The following is a 25875-nucleotide window of genomic DNA, read 5'->3' on the forward strand; positions in this document are numbered from 1 at the left end:
AAACATATGCTGGGAAGTGGGTGGCAGAGAAGCATGTGGAGGGGGAAACTAAATGAAGAGCAGAGGGAGATTTTCACCCTCTCTGACTGCCATCAGTTGGACATCTGTCTATTCTGTGATGTTATGGTGGGGGGTCAATGAAGAGCGATAATTTTGTCTATACACAGAAGGTTTTCCTTTCGAGAAGAAAGAAGGTCTCTTTCCTTATGTTTCATGCTTTTGTTTAATTACCCTTAATGGTGTCTTCCTCAGCACATTACACAATAGAACAGCTGTCACGAGAGCAGGAACTTTCTACTTTAAAAGTTTAATGACATATCATTTAGCATTGTCTGTGGCAGTAGCAATATGCTAGAGTGAGCTAGTTCTAATTTTCTTTGTGACTCTTTTTCGCCTTCTGTCATCCCGATAAAAATAGAAAAGTTGCTTGTGATTTTTTTTTAAGAGATATCTTTTAAATTTAGCTGAACCAACCTTATCCATATGAGCCTCTGTTTGCCCAGAAACCTGACTTCAGAGATTAGGGTGAGGGATTGATTACATGTCTTTTGGATTTCTAAATCCTACTTTCTCTGCCTTCATCAGGAGATCTATCATGAATGAAGGAAAAGGTGACTAATTTTGGCTTTTCTGTTGAGGAAAAAGTAACACAAAGAAACATCTCTCTTGCAAGAGTTGATGGTCTATATTCAGTCTTTTTTTTAAAAACACACTACCAGCACTGATGTTTTAAGAAAAAGCTAACATGATTCTTCAGTGTGTAAATGTGGGGAACTATTCAGGTGGTTATATTATCTCTCTCTGGCATTTGTGAGACCACTCCTGGAATATTGTGTCCAATGCGGGTGTTCATACTCAAAAAAGATCTTGGAAAAATTAGAGAGAGTTCAGAAAAGAGCTACAAGCATGGTTTGTAGTCCAGAAAACATACCTTTCAATGAAAGACTGAAGCAGCTCAATCTTTTTTAGTATATCAAAGATAAGATTAGGAGGAAACATGATGATAGTCTATAAGTATGTACACAGGGAGAATATATTTTTCTGGTACTTTCTAAATCAGGCAGACAAAGGCAGAGGCATAATAAGATCTCTAGTAGCTGGAAGTTGAAGTGAGTAAAAATTCATACTGTAAATAAGATGTGTTTTTTTTAACAGTTATGTTGGTCATTAAAACAACTTACCAAGGGAAGAGGCAAGTTCTCCAGCACTTGGAGTCTTTAAATCAAGATTAAATGTCTTTCTAAGATCTATGTTCTAGTTACACTACAAGCAGTTCGGTTTGAAGCGGGAAGTATTGGGAGAACTTCTATAGCCTGTCTTGTGTGGAGGTCAGACTAGATGATCATACTGCTCCCTTCTGGCCTTAAAAATCAATGAAACTACATAATCTGTGAGTCAAAAAGGCAGTTAACAGGATCTTCTTCAAATGGCTTCTCCAGCTCAAATCTGTTGTCTGATAGCTCAGGTCATCTCCCACATAATGATGGCACAGCCACAATAAGTCAAAATGATTCCTTATGAAGTTTCTGCAACTGTAACACAAGACATTATTCTGTGCAAAAGTACCCCCATCAAACTTCCTCTCCAGGAAAAACCCTGGGGGTAGAGAATAAGTGACTCTTGCAGCATGCCTTGAAGGTCACAGGTGTAACTGATATAAATAGATGCAGCTCCATTGACTTCTGTCTTCTCATTACAAGTATTAATTAGCTAATGTGGTGCAGCTCTTTGAAGATGTAAAGTGCTACAGAAACACTAAATAATAGTATTCAAGTATTTGTCAATGGTCTTAAAGTGGTTCCAGCCATTGAATCTGATGTTTAAAGTTGAGCACCTGCTTAGCAGCTTCCTGAATTTGGGCCTGTGCATTCAACGGAGGGGTGGCATGTGTTATGGGGAATCTGAAAAGAAGCCCAAGCTCAAAGTTCATTAATGAAGGATCTGAGTTCAGGGGCATAGAATCAAATATAATATAATAATATAATAAATATCTTGAGTGAATCAAACTGTGAATAGAAATTCTATGCTTGAATAAGAAGAGTATAGCAGTAGGAATATACTGCTGACCAGCATGGATACAGTGATTGTCAAATGGTCAGAGAGATTAGAGAGGCTATGAAAACAGAAAACCCAATAATAATAAGAGATTTCAACTATCCCCATATTGACAGGGTACATGTCTCCTCAGAACTGGATGCAGATATAAACTTTCAGGACACCATTAATGACTTCTTGGAGCAGCTTGTCCTGGAAGCCACAAGAGAAGAGGAAATTCTTGATTTAGTTCTAAGTGGAGCACAGAATCTGGTTCAAGAGGTGAATATAGTTGAACTGCTCAGTAATAGCAACTATAAAAGAATTAAATGTAACATCCTTGTGGGAGGAAAATATTAAAAAAGCCTACCACAGTAGCATTTAACTTCAAAAAGGGGAACTGCACAAAAATGAGGAAACTAGTGAAGCAGAAATTAAAATGAATAATCGTAAGAATGAAATTAATAGAATATTAGGGTCAGAAGGTCATCTAGTTCAACCCCCTGCTTGAAGCAGGGCCAATCCCCAGATTTTTACCCCAGTTCTCTAAATGGCCCTCTTAAGGATTGAACTCACAACCCTGGGTTTAGTAGGCTTAAACCACTGAGCTATCCTTCCCTCCTTAGCTGCATGCTGCATGAAAACTTTCAAAACACCTTACTAGAGGCTCAAATTAAACATATACCCCAAGTTTAAAAAAAACAACAGTAAGAGGATCTCTCCCTCTCCCCCACAAAAAAGGCCACCATGGCTGAATAACAGCGTAAAAGAGTGTAAAAGTATAATTAGTCACTTCACACTGACTCAGAAGACATTCTAGGCTTCTGAGTGATAAACGGATAGAGTGACAATCCTGAGAGATTTGTGTTGATTTGTTCAGGTGAGAATAAGGGGTGTGTGTGCTGGTGAGTGTGTATGTGTGCTCGGGGGTATGGCATGTGCTGGTTGTGTTGTTGTGTGGGTTATTTTGAAGAACTATCTCAGTTGGACTAAGTAATTCACCATCTGTGGAAGTCTCTTTCATACACCCAATGAAATTGTTGCATGCACATTAGCTGTACAGTAAGGGTGGTGATTGGTGGATTAACCTATGATATCATTTTGGTCTAGGTCTCTTCCACAGCATAGCTACATGCCTTGCTTGTGCAAAGATGTAATTTGTAAAGTCAAAATAGCTGAGAACATAAAAATTGGATGGTAACGGACCACAAATCCCAGTGATGATTGAACATGGCAATATTCTAAACAAAAATAGCTCTCACCCATGCTTGTAACTGATTTCTCTCACTTCACACTGACTCAACAGACAATCTAGACTTCAGAGTGACACAGAGTGACAATCCTGGAATCTTATAAAAATTGCAGAAACACCTAGGGGGTGCCATTATGCTATGCACTGTCTCTACAGATATTAAGAGATGGTACCTGCCCTGAACCTAAATAAACAGAGAAAACAGTTGGGATAAAGGAAGCATTATTAGCCTAATTTTACAGATGGGGAACTGAAACACAGAGACTAAGTACTTGTCCAAGATCACACAAAAAATCTTTGGCAGAACCAGATATTGGACTTAGTTCCCTTGAGTTGCAGCCCAATTCCTTAACTTAAGACCATCCTTCTTCTTGGTATATATATATATTATATATATAATATATATATATATATATATATATATATATATATATATATATATATATATATATATATATATATATATATATATAATAGCTCTCAGTCAGATCATGCCAAAGCACAGTCCTTTTAGGATTCAGCAATGTATGCTCCAGAAAAGTCCCACTGCAAGTGCACCTGTGGCGCTTGCTAGTTTCGATCATTTTGAGCATATTGAATTAATTTTACAATTGGAGCTCATGCAGTAGTAGATGGGAAATTACAATAAACTGCACAGTCATACTGAATATTGGTGGGGATGGTTCTCTAAAAATATCTAAACAAAATAAGGAGGTCATCTCTGAAACTTTACATTCAACCAGCACTTCAAAGTGGAGGATGGAGGAGTCTTTCTGGTGTCCTGTTTGGACGGCATTAGGTATCAGTCTTGCTAAGCACCTGCTATCAACTCAGCTAATCATGCGGCACATCATTATTGTTCATTAAGGCCAGCAAATTAAAAACAAAACCCTCCATGATTTCAAAATGATGAAAAGCCAGGGGTCCTCCATGCATCTCAACCTTAGTAAACAAAATGCTTTTGCCTAAGCTACACAATTATCTTTTTCTTTGAGATCTGCACAATCATTATTGAACATAACTAGCTTAGAAGGAAAGTATCTGGACAGAAGAGTAGAAGAACTGTGTTTCTGTGGTTAGAACACAGAATAGGGGTCAGGATTCCTGGGTTATATTCCCAGCTCTGTTGCTTGGTCTTGGATAGAGCTGGGTAAATACATGATAGAACCGTGTTAGCAAAACAGTCATTCAGATTTCAGATAGCTGCATGGTTTGCCGATGGTTGAACTACCCTTTTATGCACTAGTAGTAAGTGTTCATATGAATAGGTTTGTGTGTGGGGAATGGGAGAACATCTGTATTTACATAAGTATAAGGACCTTGCTGCATGAACAAGATGGTTTGTTATTTGTGACAGGATCATACTTGATCCAACATCAGGTCCTGTCTCTGCCTCAGCCTTCCCAATAACTGCATCCAGGGTCCTGTGTAAACCAAACACTACCCTTCTTGGGGCCTGGTTTGTTAAAAAAACACCACAGTTTAAATGTCCACTTATATCAAAACAAATATTTTCCTGACTCCACAGTCTCTTTAGCCCCTTCCTGGGCTCAATAGTTCTTTTGAAAAGCCCAGGTCCTGCTGCCCAGCATTTCCTTAAAACTCGTCCTCTTCTGACTTTTGCTCCTGCTCCTTATAGCAGGTAGTTCCAACCAGGTCTTTCCATCTGGCTGCTGCGGAGAGGCCCTTCCCCAGTTCTCCTTTACTCTACACCGGCTGCAGGAGTCTTCTCACTTCTTACAGGTCTTTCTTCTCTCTCTTCACTTATGGAGCCGGTTCCCTCATACTGGGAAGTCCTACCCCCAGGCTACTAGCAGATGATCCTGGTCACCTGACCCAAGCACCTACCTAAACCCAAACCCATCAGCTGGGAATGGATAACTAGATACGGGGGGCGCTGAGCCCAATTCCCATAAAGGGTCAGGCCACCTTGTGACATTCTTTTTTCACTACTCATTCACTAGCTTAAAATGTGTGTCATCCAATCAAGGAGTCGTTACAATACCACATGACTTGGGTGACCACTCACACACCACAAATAGCAAATAGTCCAAGTGATAGTTGACAGGCTGAAATTTGTTCATGTAAAGCATTAGTCAAACAATTACAAATAATGATTACATTGCTAAAAGCAAAGGCCCTGCTTCTAAGTTGCTTCACTGACAGGATCAGTTTAGGACCAGATTGGGCAGACAAGGATGACTTTAAGCCCACCTTTGCTCTCATCATATTCTGGGACAGCCAAGGTCCTTCCCAACCACCCTACATAAGTTAGAGCAACCTCGGGGCTTCTGTAACTTACATTCTGCTTCCTGTGTGCCCTCTGAGTACCAGAAAGCAATATCTCCTTTCCTGGCCCCTATCAATGCCCTAGGCCAGGGCTTAGGAAGGGAGATATCATACACCCCTTACACTAGCTCTGTGTCAGCCAACGGGCTTTCACTGTGTGGCTGTCTCTGCCAACTTTCCACCCTATGTCTTTAACTTAAGGTGGTTTGCAACTGGAATTGGGCCCCAAACCCCTTTGCACAACAAAAGGGGCTAAATTGGGAAGATAAATCATTCACAATAAATGGTTTGATCTGCTTGTACCCTGGGCTAGTCTCTGAACCTCTCTGCTTCTGAGTTTATTCATGCAAATTCATAATGTTTACCTTCCTCATAGAGTCAGTGTGAGAATAAAGCTATGTTTGTAAATTGTTCTGTGATCCACAGGTAAAGACACTAGATAAGTGCAAAGAGCTATTGTTTTAGAGCTATTGATTTAGGTGTTGGCCCTGCTGAGACTGCTTGAGAAGTTCAAATATAAAAAGTAGGAAGGGTTGTTATTTATTTGTACAACAGTGGCACCTATAAAAAGTCCTCAAATGAAATTGGGGCCCCATTGTGCTAGGCTTTATATAGTGAAAGATGGCCCTTGTCTTAAAGAGCATACAATCTGATCAGAGAAGACACATAACAGATGAGAGGAGTTTCAGGCACAGAAAGGTGAAATGAGTTGCCCAGGCCAACACAGCAGGTCACTGGCAGAGCAAGGAATAGAACCCCCGTAAACACACGGTTTCTCAAAAATGGTTGCCTTCCAAACAAGAGGGGGAGATTGGGAGAAAATCACCTAAATGTTAAATGTATTTTTAATAGTTGGTATACACAAGTCCTTTCTTCCAGATTGTTTCCTCCATTAGTACCTACAGCAGTTGATTAAATATGAGACAGATGTGACAGATCCATCAGCCTGATGTGTTTTCAGAGTGTAGGCTCTTACCAAAAGGAGGCTGTTGCCATTTATTACTAAAACATTCCTCCTGACAGTACCTCCTAGTAGCAAAAATAACATAGTTTTTTATGCCCAGTAGGTTATCTTGCCCTTGATAGCACAATCTACAAATTAACAGTGTAATTTATTCTGCAATGTTCATTTTATTTATAACCCAGAAGCAATTAAATTCTCTTTTATACCACATTGTCCTGGCGACAGATGTGTGGTTGCCACTCAGACATTTGACGGCTGACATAAATCATCCCACGATCAAAGTGTCTGTCGACTTGAGAGTCTGAATTTGCAGCAGATGCCTCCACAGAGTGACAAGGAAATTCTTCATGTGAGTCTCATTTCAGTTAATCACCTTGCTTCGCTCCGACTTTGCATTCTGACAGCTTGGTTATCTTATGACAGCCAGGATTTTTCAAATGTACATTTACAAAGCTACTAAATGTGTCACGTTGTCACTTATACCAAATAATGCCTTTGATAGAAAAGGAGTACATTAAAATGCATAGGGGCACAGTGCTTAAGAAGCAAGAATAGATAGTGTGTTTAACAATTTGACTTATTTTCCCCCAAAATGTTGGGAGGATCACAGTATTTTTACACACAAGTTGGCTAAAAGCAATACCGAGGCTTTCAGGGGGTGTTTCTTAGCATTTGTCCCACCAGTGACTATTATTATTTGTATTATGGTAGGACCTAGAGGCCCCAATGAGCTCAAAGCCCCACTGTGCTAGGCACTGTACAGAAACATGATAAGAGACAGTCCCTGTCTCAAAGACTTTACAATCTATATAGACAAGACAATGGGTGGGAGAAGGGAAGCAGCATTATTATCCTCAGATTTTTAAAGACATTTAGGGTCCTACTGGAATTTTCAAAAGCACCCAGGCACCTAAAACATTGATTCCAGCTTTTGGAAAACCCACTAGGCACCTAAATACCAGTCATGGTCTGTCCCTAAGAGAAGATCGCACAGGGAGTCTGTACCAGAGCTGGGAGTTGTAGCTCCTGTCCATAAGTGGTGAATTCTAAAAAATTAAACAAAATCCCACAGCCTCCCACACTTGTCCAGTGTGTCCTGTTGTGTATGTGTCAGTCATTTAGCATGGGACTTCTTTACAGAGGGACGATCTAGAACCTGATTTTCAAATTGCTGAACATCTGTGGCTCCTAATGATTTAACTGGAATGTATACGTGTCTTCTCCAAATCAGCCCATTTACCTTTGAGCAGCACTTAGCACTAAAAAAACAAATAACAGATTCATAGATTTTTTATGGCCAGCAGAGACCACTCTGATCAGCTGGTTTGACTAACCTCCTGCATAACATAAGCCAAAAAACTTCACCCAGTGGTTTTTGCTGGGGAGGGAATTATTCTTCTCCCAAGTGGATACTATCAAGCCCAGTAGCCTATAGTATTAATTAGCTCAGGGGTCAGCAACCTTTCAGATTTGGTGTGCTGAGTCTTCATTTATTCACTCTAATTTAAGGTTTTGCATGCCAGAAATACATTTGAACATTTTTAGAAGGTCTCTTTCTATAAGTCTATAATATATAACTAAACTATTGTTGTATGTAAAGTAAATAAGGTTTTTAAAATGTTTAAGAAGCTTCATTTAACATTAAATTAAAATGCAGAGCCCCCCAGACCGGTGGCCAGGACCCGGGCAGTGTGAGTGCAACTGAAAATCAGCTCATGTGCCACTTTTGCCATGCGTGCCATAGGTTGCCTACCCCTGAATTAGCTAATAGTGGATGTAAATATAGCCTATAAAGACTTTAGATGTTAGCTGGAGCTAACATCAGAACTTCTTTAATTTCCATTGAATATAATGCACTGACAATAATAACATTACACAGGGATTTACCTCTTCAAAGGGCATCCTTTCAACACCACTGAGACACAGAGCTTTAGACCATTGAAACCAGTGGGCACTGTGGGTGCTCAGCATATCTGAGAGCTATGTCACTATGTCTGCATAGCAGCTGGGAGGTTGCTTCCCAGCATAGGTAGACAAACACACACTAGCTCTGGTGCATGGGCAGTGGGATGGACTATCTCCTCTAAGTACAATCCTGCCTGACTCCCTGGGTAATTACTTGGGTGGCTAGCCCAAGGTGCCATGGCCACTCTGCTAGCTTGAGCACAGCTAGCATGTGTCTGTTTACCCACACTGGGAAGCACCCTCACAGTTGCTGTGTAGACATAACCTTAGTCTTAAAGCTTGGCCTAAGGGGTAGGGATAGCTCAGTGGTTTGAGCATTGGCCTCCTAAACCCAGGGTTGTGAGCTCAATTCTTGAGGGGGCCACTTAGGGATCTAGGGCAAAATCAGTACTTGGTCTTGCTAGTGAAGGCAGAGGCCCAGACTCAATGAAGGGTCCCTTCTCATCCTAGAAGCTAGGATATCTCCATTAATTTTTTTTTTGGCCCATGTTATTTGCCGAGGGGTGCGTGCAGTTTTTTGGATCTGGCCAGTTTCTGTTAAGGGGACATTAAGTACTAGCTTGTTGTCCAGTTCATATGTCCACAAAAAAGGGGAATGAAACCCCTTCATTTTACACTGCTGTGTGGCCTGATCTGACCTTTGGTCAAAGTGCATAGGAATGAACAGGTCTGTCCGCTTGCTTTTTCCTCCCCATATAGGTGGATGGGGAGCAGGATTATTCCTTCTCTAGGTTGCTGGTGGGACCGTGCATTTGTCTGCCACCCCATGCTCTGGGCAGTTTGCTATTACATGATCTAGCCATAAATATTGGTCCATTTTTTTTGATCCTGAAACCAATCCAAGACTTCTTTAGAGAGAAAAGGCCTGACAATTCTACTGTGTCAGAGGGAGCTCAATGGTACTGTCGCTTTAGTTTCTGCAGTTTCTGGATGAGTGGTAGATGGTGACTGGTCTCCTAAATTCCCAATTGGTTTTGGATCAGGGCCTTACAGCTTACAGACCAGGGACTGCTAATATCATCCTTTTTGGGAGTAGATATGTATAACATACCGCCGTTCACTGCAAGATTTAGCCTTTCAATCTTCGGTTATGTCATGCTTTGGAATAGGAACATCATTGCTCCTATTCAACTCCATAGATAATGAATTCATATTAGTAAAGTAGGATTTATGTAACGAGGGAAAGTCGAGCTTTAAACATTGAATCATTCTGTTCTGTGGACTGAGATTAAATCATTTTTACTCACAGCTTTGGGAATATTCCAAAAAAAGGAACTGACTTTAAAGCCTTAGATTATCAAAATAGTAACTAATTAATGCAGTGTTCCCCCCCCTTTTTTTGTGGAGATTTTCTGCATTTTCTTCCAAAACCAGGTCACCACAAAAATAGAAATCCTTCTTGTCTGTAGAAGTCATTTCTCACGAGAATGGACAAAGTGCTAAAGAATGCGATGCAGCAACACTACGTACCACACTGTCCCAGTGCATATTTTTGTCTCCCTCTAGTGGCTGCCTCCCTTGACAACCTACTACTTTAGCACATCTAAAAGAGTTTTTCTTTAGCTTAAGTGGTGCAGGAGCAGTGATTTCTGAGGCCTGATCCAATACCTATTGAAATCAGTGGTATCCTATCCATTGATTTAAGTGGTATCCTACTGAGGCTAAGGTCATGGATTCAGTCCTGGCTGATGACTAATGGTGTGTCTCTGCATATGGCCATCAGACCTTTGCTATTTAATATTGATATTTCAGTCGGATCTAAATCCCTCAGTCTTATTGACAGCGCCATTGTGCTAGGCTTTCTACAAACACAAGAGTGAGCACAGTCCCTTCCTCAAAGAACTTGCAGTCTAAAGGCTGGACTTTCAAAACTCCTATTGACTTCTATGGGAGCAACATTAGGCTAACACTGAACACTTTTGCAAATCATACCCTGAATATCTACTCAACAATTTAGGTGAGGAAGTAAAGAAAAAGAATACCATATCTAATCAAAGCCTCAAGGGGCAATTTAGAGAGTCAAAGTTAGTAATGACCCAGATTGGAAATATGATTTAGGGAAGAATCTTATGCTGATAGGGGAATGGACAGGAAGACTAGGGCTGGTTGAAAATTTTCCATCAAAACTGTTTTTCAGGGGATAATGGAGTTTTTGATTAAAATCAAAATATTTTGGGTTTTGGTAGGAACATTTCAGTTTTCAATTTTTCACTAAAACCTAGACACTTTCTGGGAAAAGAACACGCCTATTTTTCGCCAGCTGTATTTAGTGACCTGACTATCAGAGGTGCTAAGAAATCTCAATTTCTATAGATATCAATGGGAGCATCAGTAGCTCAGCAACTTCGAAAAATCATAGTCAATAACTTTTCCTCCATCTCCAGCTGCTTTGCATTTATGGCTTTGTCAGGCATTCCTGGCTGCTGAAAGGGAGGGACTTGCATGAAAAACCTTTGATCACCTCAGTAGATACTGAGTGCAGGATGGCCTCAGAATGTCCATGATGCTTAAGCCAAAGAGACTATTTTTTGCTTGACTGAGCACTATGGAAATTGGAATGTGTATCAAATTGAATTAGTTCTGCTTTATGATGGCATGTGGCACAATAGTAAACAAGACCCTGTAAATCTGTTTAATTCTCTCTTCATAGAATCAGCAAAGGCACAGCTAGTGTCAGAAGAAACTGTTCTGGGTGATAACGGTTGGATTGGCACTGTTGGACATTGTGTGGGTGATTGCATATGTGATATTCAGGAGCCAAGTTCATTACACATATTGTGACTGAAGGAAATGAATTTGAATAAAGCTGCTGGATCTGATAGTTTAGAAGATAGATAAATATAGTGTCTGAATTAATATATCAGTCTGCCAATACATTGCTTAATTTATCTTTGTCCTCAGCTGAATATTCTAGAGACACACTGCTGAAAATTAACTCCCTGTTATACTGCAATTGAACTCACTTACAACAGTCCTGTTTGTTTACTGACCTCCATATCAATGATTTTGCAAACTTCTGAAAGGAAAAACAACTTGCAGTCACAATTAAACATCTGAGATGTCAGCCAGAAAAGAAGCACAGTGTAGTGGCTAGAGCAGGGTGTTAGAAGTCACTAGAACTGGGTTCCGGTTCCTGCTTTGACACTGACTTCCCATATGACCTTGGGCAAATGACATAACCATTCTGTGCCTCAGTTTCTTCTATCAGTCAAACAGGGGTTATGATACCTAGTGTACTTCAAAGGGATATTGAGTCTGGATGAATAATTGTAAAACACTGAGATCCTTTGGTGATATAGACATGGAAGGTATTATTGTTCTAGCCTATAAACGTTTAGAGTTCAGCTTTGGTTGAGATAAGCACCTCAAAGTCTGGATGCTTATTCAAAGTGCACCTAAACCTTTGGAGTCTGCAAAACTGCACTAGAACTACTGTAAAGAACAAGCTTTTTCAGGGGCTTTCCTGGACTTCCTGCTCATGGTATGTCAGAAAATCTGGTTCCAGGCCTGATGGAGACCAGGGGGTGCAGAGACTCAGAGAAATGAAAGGTAATACTTGGAAAAGTTCATCAGATCTCTCAGATGATGCTGGCAATAGCTTGGCCTTTTACCTTTCAGCTAAGGCACTCAGGTTTTACAGTGATGATGGGGTTGGTACCCATGGACAGACTGTCATTGACTTGACTATACTTTGGATCAGGCCCTAAGTTCTGAATGGTAGGGAATGGGGGCTGGGAAGAGAGAAGGAAAACAGATGAGACTCAGGGCTTGTCTATACTTCAAATGCTATAGTGGCACAGTTGCACTGCAGCGCTTCAGTGATGATGCTACCTATGCTGACAGGAGGGCTTCTCCTGTCGGCATAGGTACTCCACATGCCTGAGAGGCAGTAGCTACGCTGATGGGAGAAGCTGTCTGCACTGGGAGTCAGTATAACTGTGTCACTCAGGAAAATCCACCCCCCTGAGCAATGTAGTTATACTGATATAAGTTGCTAGTGTGACCAACCCTCTGGGTTAGTGGAAGAAGCAGAAACTGTGAAAGTAGGATCCTTAGGGGAGTGTCTTGGGGCACTAGTGATTTTCCCCTTTATCATTTTATTTCTTTAGGAAATCCTTTAATTTTAGTCTCCCATTGAATATGCACATTTTGAACTCAAAGAGCAAAATTAATCTTGCCTAGCATGAGCTTGAGCCTCAGCATTCAGACCTCCCTGAGTTTGTGGATATTCAGATCCAGGATGAGAGGATCTCAGATACCACTTTGTAGCAATGCTTGGCAAATGCTGATTCCTGCATATTGTATAATCGTGGTAATAGCAGTGGGCCAGATTGCTCCCTTCCCCGGGGTTTGGGCAGAGGAAAAGTAAAGGTACGTCTACACTTCAGTTAAAAACCCCATGGCTGGCCTGTGCCAGCTGACTTGGGCTGCTGGTCTGTTTATTTGTGGTGTAGCTGTTCCGGGTCAGGCTAGAACCCTGCGAGGGTCCCAGAGCTCAGGCTGCAACCCAAGCGAGAGCATCTACACCACAAATAAACAACTCTTTAGTCCAAGCCCCGCGAACCCAAGTCAACTGGATTGGGCCAGCTGTGGGTGTCTAATTGCAGTGTAAACACACCCTAAGTGAATTTCCTTACATGGAGTATTCCTAGCATTGGTCCCTTGTGGATGGGATTATAGATGATACTGCATCAACTCACAACAAAGCAAATCTTGGGGAACAGCCAGGAAGGGACCATTCACCATGTGGGACCAGGAGCTGCCCTTGGCATATGTGGCATAGCCCAAACTAGTATTAAATATATTGGACAATAGGCTTTGGGATCAGACCTATGTGTCCAGCTGTAAACACTGCACAACTTTCCCAATTAACTAACACCCAGATGTATTTTTCCTTCTCGGTCATTTTACGCCACCTGCTCTGGTGGAATCGTTGCAGTGAGCTGTAAATGATGTATGAAATGGAAAACTCCTGTCCAGTGCCTGCACAGAGGGGCTCATAGGCAGGGCTTTGCAATAATGGCTTGCAGCACTATTGCTGCGCTGTTCACAGTAATCATCTCATATTTAGATAGGAAAGTCCAGATGCCTCAGATAAAATGGAAACATTATCTGTAAGCGTGGTTTTGTGTCTCTTCCCACACAGTTTTCATTCCTCCTCTCCCGTTCACTTTCATCTGAGCAGCTTGCTTTTTATTTCTTTGAGGGGGAAAACACCATCCAAAACTTCCATCTTTTCCAACTCATTGATAGGTTATATGCATATGAAAACGCATGGCCAAATTCTGCATTCATTTGCACTGTTTTTTAAAGTAACTGTAATGTTCTACTCCCTCTGTGAGTGTGTGGGAATGTAGGTTTAGCCACAAGTTATTGAATTTGGTGCTACGGATCAAAATGTTATGACTACATGATCCCATCTGATGTTCACATCTATGAATGTATATGTGGCCCAAATGACCAAGTTGGCTGCTCACCGCTTTCTAAAAATCAGCATCCTTTAAGATGTCTGAAGGTGGGCTCCCTGAGGCATTGAGGCACCCTAGATTACAAGTTACTTTTGAAAATCTTGGCCATAAGAGTATATAACTAGGAGACTGAGAAGGACATAGGGCCAGAATGGGAACTCTTAACCTCATTGGTGAGCACTTGTTCACTACTTGCATAACTGCTGTCCAGTAAGAGTCCGAGATTCACAATCTGACTTACAGTGAACTATGACAGAAAATACGGTGTGTGCAAATCGGACACATACAAGGAGCTCTGCCTGTGAAGTGACCATGAAATCAGAACTAAGTTCTTGAAATCAACATTGGATACATTCAGAAGCCAGAATAAGCACTCCAAGATAACAGCTACACGTTGGATCAGAAGGTTGGCTGATGAAAGCCGAATAAATTGGATTCTTCCAATCGATTTTGCAGGGAGGTTAGCAAACAGGGAATTACAGTAATCAAGTTTAGATGTTATCAATGTGTAATTTAAAAGCTCCCAGTCATCTACGAAGAGGAAAGAGTGTACTCCTGCAACATTCTTGAACTTTTATTTTTTTTAATAAGACCCAGCCCAGGCCTCCATCCAAAATTAGATCTGGACTTATAATATAAAAAACCCAACACAGTATCAAAATCAACAGATAGCAAAAATTAACCACAAAAAGAAGTATCTGGGGTTTATTCGCATTTGTCTGTAAAACTTATAAGAAATAATCTTTCTTTTTTTTTAATTACAGGGCCTTATAAACAGAAATATGATTAATAACCACCAAGAGGAAAACACAACATTAACTTGTACAACTTAGTTTTATGTTCAGAAAAAAAAGTTCTCCTGTCAAATTCAATTTATATTATAAGATCAAATAAAATTTTTGTTTTATGCTGAAGAAGAAAAAGTACTCAGTGTATGATCTTAAATTATATCCTATTTGAACAAATCTATTTTACTGAGAAAGTTTCATCAGGCCTTTAATTAAGATCAGATTATACATCAAAAAAGTCGGTAATTTGACAACGACCTCTTCCAAACACACTGATCCAAGCTGATGCAATGGGGAATGAAATTTTAAAATTCTAAAGCTTTTTAGTTTGTCACTGGCCCTATGGGTTTGGTATGCAATGTTGGGGCAAACTCTGGTAATTAAAATGATGGTGTTTTCAGTTTTTCATTTCAAAATAAGTTTCTAATGCTAGTTAATGTTTGTGCAGCCTTTTGAGGAAATGCAGAGTGCTCTCTTAGGATACGATCCAAGTCCCATTGACTTCTGTGGGAGTTAGACTGGGCTTTTAGGGCCACACTTTAAAGAAAAGCTTAGGGAGAGATTTTTGGGTGCTCAGAACTAGCTGGGGCCAGATTTTCACAACTGCTCAGTCCGTAGCGTGCTGAGCTCTTCTGACAAACTGGCTATTTAGGTGTCTAAGTGGGTGCTGAGCCCTTCTGAAAATTGTGGCCTTCGTGTCTATGGGAATTGTGATATATTGAGGGGTGCCATATTAGAGATGGGGAAAAACATAATTCATATCTACTGGTGCATATGCTGAGTCACTGTGATATGAAGACCCAATCTACAGCACCTGGCAGGAGAAGGGGTATAATATATACCAGCCTATGACTTAGAACAATGTACCTTTCTCAAATAAAGTTGGGCTTGATTTTCTGAAAGTGCTGAACCCCTACCCCTTTAATCAGGCCCCTTTAAAGTATCTCAGGTTGAGCATTTGAGCTCACTAGGCCTTTTTGAAACTGTTGGCTTTGATTACTCATATGGAAATGGATGATGTGGAGTGTAATTGCTGTGGATACATACGCCTTAAAGATGTAAACAGGTCAGCGCCCCATTGTGCCGGACTATTCAAATATAATAAATAAATCTCTGCCTGAAAGGACTAATATACCATAAGCAATTTATAATTGCTTGTATTTTATGGAAATAATAGTTTTTCACAGAGTTGAAAGCTAGAAGGGAGAATTAGATAATCTAGTCTGACCTCCTGTATACCACAACCCATTACATTTTGCTGAGCTACCCCTGGGTTGAGACCAATAACTTGTGTTTAGCTAAAGCATCTCTCCCGGAAAGGCACCCGTTCATGGGCGCCAGGTTTTTATAATTTGTGGTGGTGCTCAGAAGAGGTCCAAGTCCTGCCCCCCCGCCCACGCACACCTGCCTTGTAAGGTGATATATGTATTTTAAAATAATGTAAAAATGGACTGGTGGAAACAGTGAGCATTTAACAGTTTCCCTATATTACACAATGTGGAGGTAGGAGGGGATGAGGGCTCTAGCTGGGGGTGAGGGCTCTGGGGTGGGGCCGGGGATGAGGAGTTTGGAGTGTGGGAAGGGGCTCAGGGCTGGGGTAGAGGGTTGGGGTGAGGGCTGGGGAGTGAGGCTGGGGATGAGGGGTTCAGGGTGCAGGGGGTGCTCAGGGCTGGGGCAGAGGGTTGGGGTGTGGGGGGATGAGGGCTCTGGGGTGGGGTGGGGATGAAGGTTTTGGGGTGTGGGAGTGTCTCAGGGCTAGGGCAGAGGGTTGGGGTGCGGGGGTGAGGGCTGTGGCTGGGGGTGCAGGCTCTGGTGGGGGCAGGGATGAGGAGTTTGGGGTGCAGGCAGGCTGTCCTGGGGCTGGGGCCAGAGAAGGACTCCCCCCAGCCATCTCCCCGCTGGCAGCAGTGAGCTCTGGGGGAGGGGCCCCCCTCTCCCTGCCAGCCAGGCCCGCTGATGGGGGGAGTAAAGGGGGCAATTGCCCAGGGGCCTGGGTGATTTAAAAGGGCCTGGGGGCCCCAGCTGCTGCCTCGGTAGCTCTGCCTGCTCTGGGGAAAAGCCTCTCTTGATTCAAAGATGCTTTTGATATGCCCCATGCAGGTTCCGGGGAGGCTGAGGCAGTGGAGTAACAAATGCTGCTGCCTCAGCCACCCCAGAACCTGCATGGGGCATATCAAAAGCGTCTTTGAATCGAGAGACGCTGCGGCTTTTCCCCAGAGCAGGCTGGGTCGGTGCAGTGCGGCTGTGTCTGCCCTGGGGCGCCTCCGAGCAGGTGGGGGACAGGACTGCGGCTGGCCCGGGGCTCCTCTGGGAAGGGATGCGCTTGGGGCTTCTCCCAGCAGAGGGGGCTTGTGGCTCTGGCTGGGAGAAGCCCCAAGCGCATCCCATAAGGGAGTGGGGTCGGGGGCCCATTGATTGATCTGCCCTGGGACCCAGAATTGCTGTCGGTGGGCCTGCCACACTCACCCCGCACCACAGGTCATGTGCTCCTAGGGCCCCTCTCCGCCGGCCCCCCGTGGAGCTGTGGGTGCTCCCCAGTGCTGGGGAGGTGGGGAGGAGGATGCGCCCCATCACCTAGTAGCCTGGCTGGTGAAGGGTCTGGGCCCGGGGCGGAGGGCTGCTATCACATCCCGTGTGCCTCCTCCCTCCGCAGACCACAGCAGCCACCTCAGCCCGCCCCACTCCCTTATAGCCAGAGGGCGCAGCGTGAAAGGACCCAGCCAGTGGCTGGCGAGGGAGCTCAGAGCAGGGAGCGGCAGCCAGCTACTGCCCAGGGCATAGGGATGCTCTGGAGGAGACACGTGGGGGCAGTGGGCAAGGCTGGGGGAAAAGCCTGGCCCTGAACACTGGTGGAGTCGGCCCCCGTGCTCTGAATATTGGAGGAGTATTGGCACATGCGCCCATATAACTCGCCGCCTATGCATCCATTCTTGATCTGAAGTCATCAAGAGCTGGAGAATCCACTTCCCTGGTAGTTTGTTCCAGTGATTAATCACCGTGACTGTTAAACATTTGTGCCTTACTTCTAATCTGAATTTGTCTGGCTTCAGCTTCCCACTACTGGTTCTTGCCACTAGATTGACTAGCCCTTTAGAATCCTGTACCCTGCCCCCATGAGGGTACTTGTACACTGTATTCAAGTTACCTCTCAGTCTTTTTTTTCATATGTTAAACAGATTGACCTCAGTAATTGTCCCAATGTAAGGTCTTTTCTCCAGCTCTTTTCTGTACCCTCTCCAATTTTTCAGCATCCATTTTAATCTATGTGCCAGAGCTATATGTAGTAGTCTAGTATCAATCTCACCAGTGCCATAGAGAGAAGTAAAATCACCTCCCTACTCGTTACTCCCATTTATATATCCAAGGATCTTATTAGCTCTTTTTGCCACAGCACCACACTGGAAGCTGATGTTCAGTTGCTTGCCCACTATGACCCCTAAATCCTTTTCAGAGTCACTGTTTTCCAGGACACAGTCCCTCATTCCATATGCATTGTCTGTATTCCTTGTTTCTAGAGGTATAACTTTACATTTGATTATATTAAAACTCATTTTGTTTGAATGAGCTCAGCTTATCCGGGGATCCTGATTGTCCCATATGACTGCTTATCCTCATCATTATTTAAAGCTCTGCAAGTTTTTGTGTCATCTGCAAATTTTATCAGCTGTGATTTTATATTTACTTCCAGATCATGATGAAAATCTTGAATAGCATCAGGCCTGGTACCTGGTCCTGCAGAACTCCACTAGAAACACACCCTAAAACCACACTTATTTGATGACAGTTCCTCATTGATAATGACTTTTTGAGATCTGTCAGTCAGCCAGTTCTTAATTCATTCAGTGTGTGCTCTAGTGATATTTTATCGTGCTAATTTTTTAATCAGAATATCATGCGGTACTAAGTCAAATTTCTTAGAAAACTCTGTGTTACATGTATGCATTTATCACCTTTATCAGCCTGACCGATGACCTCATGAAAGATGATACACCTCTACCCCGATATAACGCCACCCGATATAACACAAATTCGGATATAACGCGGTAAAGCAGCGCTCCGGGGGATCAAATCAAGTTCGATATAATGCTGTTTCACCTATAACACGGTAAGATTTTTTGGCTCCCGGGGACAGTGTTATTTTGAGGTAGAGGTGTATCTGTTTTTTACAAGACCTATTGTCCATAAACCCATGCTGTCTGGCATTAATTATATTCCTATTCTTTAATTCCTTATCAATTGAATCCCATATCAACTTTTCCATTATTTTGTCCAGGATTGTTGCCAGGCTAACTGGCCTATAGTTACCCAAGTCATCCCACTTGCCCTTTGTGAATATTGGCATAATATTAACACTCTTCCAGTCTTCTGGAATTTCCCCAACATTCCATGATTTAACAAATATTTTAATACATTATTCATATTTAGGTAATTGTAAAATTAACATTGTGTTCTGTGTGCCTTTAAGGTTTGCATATTTATTATTATAGAATGAAAGTAATAATAAAGAAAATTGAAGTAAGCATCAATAGTGATGGCGAAAAACCCCCTAATATTTCTGGCTCCAAAAATGTATGAAGTATAAATAGGTAAATTTGAATGGGGAAAAAATCAATATCATGAGAACATTATTGACAAAGTGGATTCAAATCAAGCTCCTGATCAAAAATTCACTCAATTATAGATCACAGAATTACTTTGCTGTAATTTTCATCCCTGCTTCCTGGTTAGTGAAATGCATTGCACACTGGGCTCTTTAATTTATCATTCACTTGTCTCTTGGGAATAACTGCTGCTGTTAAATCAAATCAATTTGACCTGGGAGATAAACTGCATCTTCTCGGAATAACTCAAATGCATGTAACAAATAATTTACTGTATAATGCTTTTATCGGTATGTTTGATTTCTACCTTTTAATGGGTTAGAGAGGTGTCTAAAGTGGCTTACTCTAATGATAGAGCTTTCTTTTTTGTCCCATAATGCTGTTTGTGTCATATCTTTCTAATTCAAGAAGAGAGATTAAAGACAGTGGCATACACACAAAGCTAGGTGACAGGCTGTAGGTTTTTACTTTTATTATGGTCCAACATAGAAATGGAATCGACCAAGAAAGCTGGTCAGACATGAACATTTCAAATTACACACTTCATCAAACAGTATTTCTCTTTACGTACCACTCTTTTGCCAGCAAGAATTGTTGAAATACCGCTGTTGAAAAAAGATCTGTGTTTATCATGTATGCAGCGTTGTTGTAGTTGTGTTGGTCCCAGTACATTAGAGAGACAAGGTGAGTGAGGTAATATCTTTCATTGGACCAACTTCTGTTGGTGACTTGAGGAAGAAGACTGTGTAGCTCAAAAGCTTCTCTCTCTCACCAACAGAAGTTGGTCCAATGAAAGATATTACCTCACCCATCTTGTCTATCTATGTCTAGCGTGGTGAGATGGTGATCATCAGACGTGGGCAAAAGAACACATTTGTTTTCAGTTGAAATTTGCTTGTTTTTGAATTTGTAAAAGTAAAAAAAATAACTATTTTATGAAGTTTTGATTCCCCCCTCCGAAGTTTATATGAACATATTTCTCACTGTATGGGACCTTGTGAAAAAGCAGGAGGTCACTTTGGCTCACATGCTACTGCTGCTATAAAAAGGGGGGATAAGTAAAAAGTCTGAAAAATATGCAGGCTTAAAGTTGTCCGCAACCACATCTAGAGAGGTAAGTAGCATTATTCCCATGTTACAAATGAGGAAATTGAGGGTGACTTCAAGTGGCATATAAATGCCAGGTGTTATTAACGCTGGTCAGTAGGAATAATGGTATCTATCTCCTTCATCACAATATGTATCCATTACTTTATTTTCAAAATGGGGGTAGTAACACCTCATATCAAGAAGATTAATACTCCAGAATAAGCATTGATGATCGAGGCATAAAGGCAAATCAGGTAGCTCCAAGCCAAAGCCCATTCTATGCCTGAATTAGGGAAGCTTCATTTAGTTTTTGTGTGTGTTGTGCTTCCACCCTTTACTTGAGAAGCTGGATGAAATGTGCTGGAAGGAATGTGTTTATGGTGCCATGTCTTTGAACATTTTAAAGTCAAATCCTATATATGTATTCATGCAAACGATGTGCCATCAAGAATGCAAATAGAATCTGACTTGAAAAGATACTATAAAATGTCAACATAAATGCATTCCTTCCAGAATATTTAGTCCAGATTAAATCCACATCTCATTTCCTGAATCCACATCTCTTCAGTGTCTTAATCAAAAGGACTTCTCCTTTTCTTCAAAAAATGGAACCAAACATCCACTAAATCCCTCTGTAAAAACTGATTGCAAATCTCTAGCAGCAGGGTTAACTTCTGGGAGGTCAAATCTCAGATGAAAAATTAAAGTTTAATGCCCAAATCTCCCTAAGTACAAGCATCCATTCCTGAGAATCAATAGGTGAATGTGAATGGGACTTTGTTGAATAAATATATTTGCAATGTTTTTTAGCTGAAGACTATAGAACAAGCATAAAGAAATTTCTTGTTTTAATTGCTTGCTTATTAGCCTAGAGTGGCATAATTGCAAATCCTTGAAATTGCAGCAGGAGAGTATTGACATTTAAAATGTAATTTCAGTCCCTGATAACTTGGCAATAATGACTAGCTTCAATTTTTAATTCATTTTTAAAATATTTTTTTTAAATTCTCCATGGGATGTTTATACACAAAGAGCTGGTTTGGGGCATTTAGCCATTGTCATACATGTGACAATACAGAACAGCACCATCCCAGGAGGAAATTGGTGTGGGAAGGGGTTTAGTTACCCCACTATAACCAGCCCACCCAATAGGCTGTGTAGAGTGGGGAGGCTGGTGCCACCCCAAATTTCAACCAGTCTAATCCCTTACAGAGAGTGACTTCAATGGAGTTATGCTGATTTACATTAGCTGGGATCTGGCCTATACACTCGACATGAGGTTGAAATGTTTTGAGCCTTCTTTTCATTGGATGTAGTTGTTTAGTGCCTTAAAAGTGTTTTAGAAACACATAATAGTTAATTTTGTTAAGGAAATAATAAGGAAGGTATTCATTGGTTGAATAAGGAATTAATTCAGGGAAGTCTTATGGCCTGTGTTCTACAGGAAGTCAGACTAGTGTCTAGATTCTAATCTGACCTTCTGCATAGCAGCCATAGAACTTCCCCAAATAATGGTTAGATCAGATCTTTTAGAAAAACATCCACTCTTGATTTAAAAATGGTCAGTGATGGAGAATCCACCAAAACCCTTGGTAAATTATTCCAATGGCTAATTACCTTCACTGTTAAAACGTATGCCTTATTTCCAGTCTGAATTTGTCTAGCTTCTACTTACAGCCATTGGATCGTTTTATACCTTTCTCTAGTTTGGATCGTTTTATACCTTTCTCAGCGCTTACGCACCCACAATGACGAATCCGGATGAAGTAAAGGACAAGTTTTATGAAGATCTTGATGCCCTACTCTCATCCGTGAAGCGTACCGACAGGCTGATTCTACTTGGCGATTTTAACGCGAGAGTAGGATCTGATCACTCTGCCTGGGATGGCGTCATTGGAAAAAATGGAATCGGCAAATGTAACAGCAATGGCCTACTACTCCTGAAGACATGTGTGGCTCATGATCTGATCATTACCAATACTATCTTCCGCCTGCCCACTCGCAAAAAGACGTCCTGGATGCATCCACGCTCCAAGCACTGGCATCTCATTGATTATGTCATCGTGCGGAGGAAAGATAGACAGGATGTAAGGGTGACTAAGACCATGCCGAGTGCTGACTGTTGGACTGATCATAGACTCATCATCTCTAAATTAAGCCTTTACATCAAGCCAAAGAGACGTCCGCAGGGAAACAGAGCTGTGGTGAAAAAGATTAACGTCAGTAAACTGAGGAACCCCAATACAGCAGCTTTACTAGCAGAAGATCTTGACAACCAACTCTTAGAGCTGCAATTAGAGGAAAATGCTGAGAAGGACTGGGAACGCTTCCGGAATATTGTGCACTCTTCTGCACTAAAGGTTCTTGGACCCTCACACAGGAAACAGCAGGACTGGTTTGATGAAAACGATGAAGAGATCAAGGCCTTACTTGCTGAAAAGCACCGCCTTTACCGTGCTCATCAGAACGACCCGTCGTCATCAGCTAAGAAAAATGCCTTTAACAACACTCGCAGGACCGTACAGAACAAGCTTCGCAAGATGCAGGACTCCTGGTTGAGTGCCAAGGCAGGTGAAATCCAGATGTTTGCTGATAGAAACGATGCCAAACGGTTCTACGAAGCCCTCAGATCCTTGTACGGACCTCGGCCCTCAGGGAGCTCTCCTTTACTGGATTTAGATGGTGTAACTCTCATTACTGAGAAGACTCTGATTCTACAGCGTTGGGCTGAGCATTTTCAATCTGTACTGAACCGCCCATCTTCCATTAATAACGAGGCGATTGATAGAATGCCCCAGGCGGATATCAACCACAGTCTGGACGTTCCACCATCAGAGTCTGAAATCCTACAGGCCATCAGCCAGCTGTCCAGTGGCAAGGCCTCAGGATCTGATGCGATCCCAGCAGAAGTTTATAAGGATGGTGGTGCAGTGCTTGTTGACAAACTCACTCAACTGTTTCAGTCCTTCTGGAATCAAGGGTCTATTCCTCAGGAATTGAAAGATGCATCCATCGTACACCTCTACAAGAGGAAAGGAAATCGAAAAGTCTGCGACAATCATAGAGGAATATCATTGCTTTCCAGCGCAGGCAAGATCCTTGCACGAGTGTTGCTGAATCGCCTGATTGACCACCTGGAACAGGGTCTATTACCCGAGACACAGTGCGGCTTTCGTAAAGAGCGTGGCACTGTGGACATGATCTTCGCAGTCCGACAGCTCCAAGAGAAGTGTCAAGAGCAGAATCGTGAACTGTACACCATCTTTGTGGATCTCACTAAGGCTTTTGACACTGTCAGTCGTGAAGGTCTGTGGCGTATCATGTCGAAGTTTGGGTGCCCTGATAGATTCATCCTGATGGTACGTCAGTTCCACGACGGCATGACGGCTCGTGTTCTGGACGACGGAGAAGCTTCAGAGGCCTTTCCCGTCACAAATGGCGTCAAGCAAGGGTGTGTGTTGGCACCGACCCTGTTCAGCATGATGTTTTCAGCCATGCTGTCAGACGCCTTTCAGAACAGTTCCTTGGGAGTCAGCCTGAGATACAGGACTGATGGGAAACTGTTCAACCTGCGAAGACTCCAGGCTGTCACCAAGATAAAGGAGACTGTGCTACGAGACCTCCTTTTTGCTGACGATTGTGCCCTGAATGCTGGATCAGAGCAGGAAATGCAAGCCAGCATGGACAAATTCGCAGCAGCATGCGATAACTTTGGCCTTCTTATCAACATAAAGAAAACCGAAGTGATGCACCAGCCAGCTCCGAAAGCCCAACATCAAGAGCCCATCATCACAGTGAAGGGGCAAAAGCTGCAAGCAGTGGACCAATTTACATACCTTGGCAGCACCCTCTCCCGTGCAGTGACAATTGACATCGAGGTCAACTGCAGAATCGCCAAGGCAAGCTCTGCATTTGGCGGACTGCTGACCAACGTGTGGGACCGCCGTGGAATAAGCCTTGCTACAAAGCTTAAAGTCTACCGAGCAGTAGTGCTAACTACCTTGATGTATGCCAGTGAGACCTGGACTGTATACAGGAGGCACGCTAGGCAATTGAACCACTTCCACACGACTTGCCTCCGCAGACTTCTGAGGATTCGGTGGCAGGATAAGGTGCCTGACACAGAAGTCCTTTCCAGAGCAGGCCTGCCATCAGTTTACACTCTGCTTATGAAAGCCCAGACACGCTGGGCAGGCCATGTTGTGAGGATGCCAGACCACCGCATCCCCAAACAGCTCTTCTATGGTGAGCTGTCTCAAGGAAAGCGATCGCACGGGGGACAAAAGAAGCGATACAAAGATACGCTGAAAGCCTCTCTTAAGTCCCTGGATATCGACGTCACCTCCTGGGAAACCCTGGCACAAGACCGATCGACATGGCGTACGCTGATCCACCAAGGCTGCCAGACATCTGAAGCTAGAAGGATAACACTAGCACAAGAGAAGCGAGCACTCCGTAAAGCCAGAGCTGCAAATGTTGTAACAGTGGTGCCCACGCATGTCTGCCCGACATGTGGCAGAACATTCCGTGCCCGTATTGGCCTTACCAGCCATTTGCGGACGCACTGTGGACAGCTCACAACCTGATAGATGTTAAGGTCTTCCTCGAAAACGATGGACGAACATCACCTTTCTCTAGTAGATTGAAGATCCCATTATTAAATATTTGTTCCCCATATAGATACTTATAGACCCAAGTCATCCCTTAACTTTCTGTTTGTTAAGCTAAATAAATGGAGCTCCTTGAGTCTATCACTGATAGGCAGGTTTTCTAATCCTTTACTCATTCTCCTGGCTTTTTTTCTGAACTCTCTCCAATTTGTCAACATCCTTCTTGAATTGTAGGAACCAGAACTGGACACAGTATTCCTGCAGCAGTTGCACCAGTGCCAGTCACAGAGGTAAAATAACTTCTTTTCTACCTGAGGTTTCTCCTGTTTATGCATCCCTAGGGTCACATTAGTTCTTTTGGTCACAGCTGCACATTGGGAGCTCATGTTCAACTGATAATCCACCACAGCCCCCAAATCTTTTTCAGAGTCACTACTTCTCAGGATAAAATTCCCCATCCTATAAATATGTTCTATATTCTTTGTTCCTAGATGTCTATAATTACATTTAGCCATATTATAAAGCATATTGGTTGCTTGCATCTAGTTTATCAAGCAATCCAAGTTGCTCTGAATTAGTGACCTGCCTTCATTATTTACCACTCCTCCAATTTTTATGTCATCTGCAAACATTGATTAAAATATTAAATAGCTTTAGAACCAAGAACCGATCCTGGAACCCCACTGGAAACACACCTGCTTGATGTCCATTTACAATTACATTTAGAAATGTATCAGTTAGCCAGCTTGACATTCATTTAAAGTGTGCCATGTTATTTTTATATCATTCTACTTTTTAAATCAAAATGTACCAAG

General features: G+C 42.3%; 1 long non-coding RNA gene across 1 annotated transcript; it reads left to right on the top strand.

Annotated features, from left to right (window-relative positions):
* The first annotated feature begins 2194 nt into the window (after window positions 1–2194).
* On the top strand, window positions 2195–11259 carry LOC123376664. The gene is made up of 3 exons (XR_006581876.1): window positions 2195–2316; window positions 6765–6888; window positions 11155–11259. It is a non-coding gene; the product is annotated as an uncharacterized LOC123376664 (long non-coding RNA).
* The last annotated feature ends 14616 nt before the right edge of the window (window positions 11260–25875 follow it).

This window comes from Mauremys mutica, chromosome 1 (genome assembly GCF_020497125.1).
Source record: "Mauremys mutica isolate MM-2020 ecotype Southern chromosome 1, ASM2049712v1, whole genome shotgun sequence".
In the NCBI taxonomy this organism is placed as follows: domain Eukaryota; kingdom Metazoa; phylum Chordata; order Testudines; family Geoemydidae; genus Mauremys; species Mauremys mutica.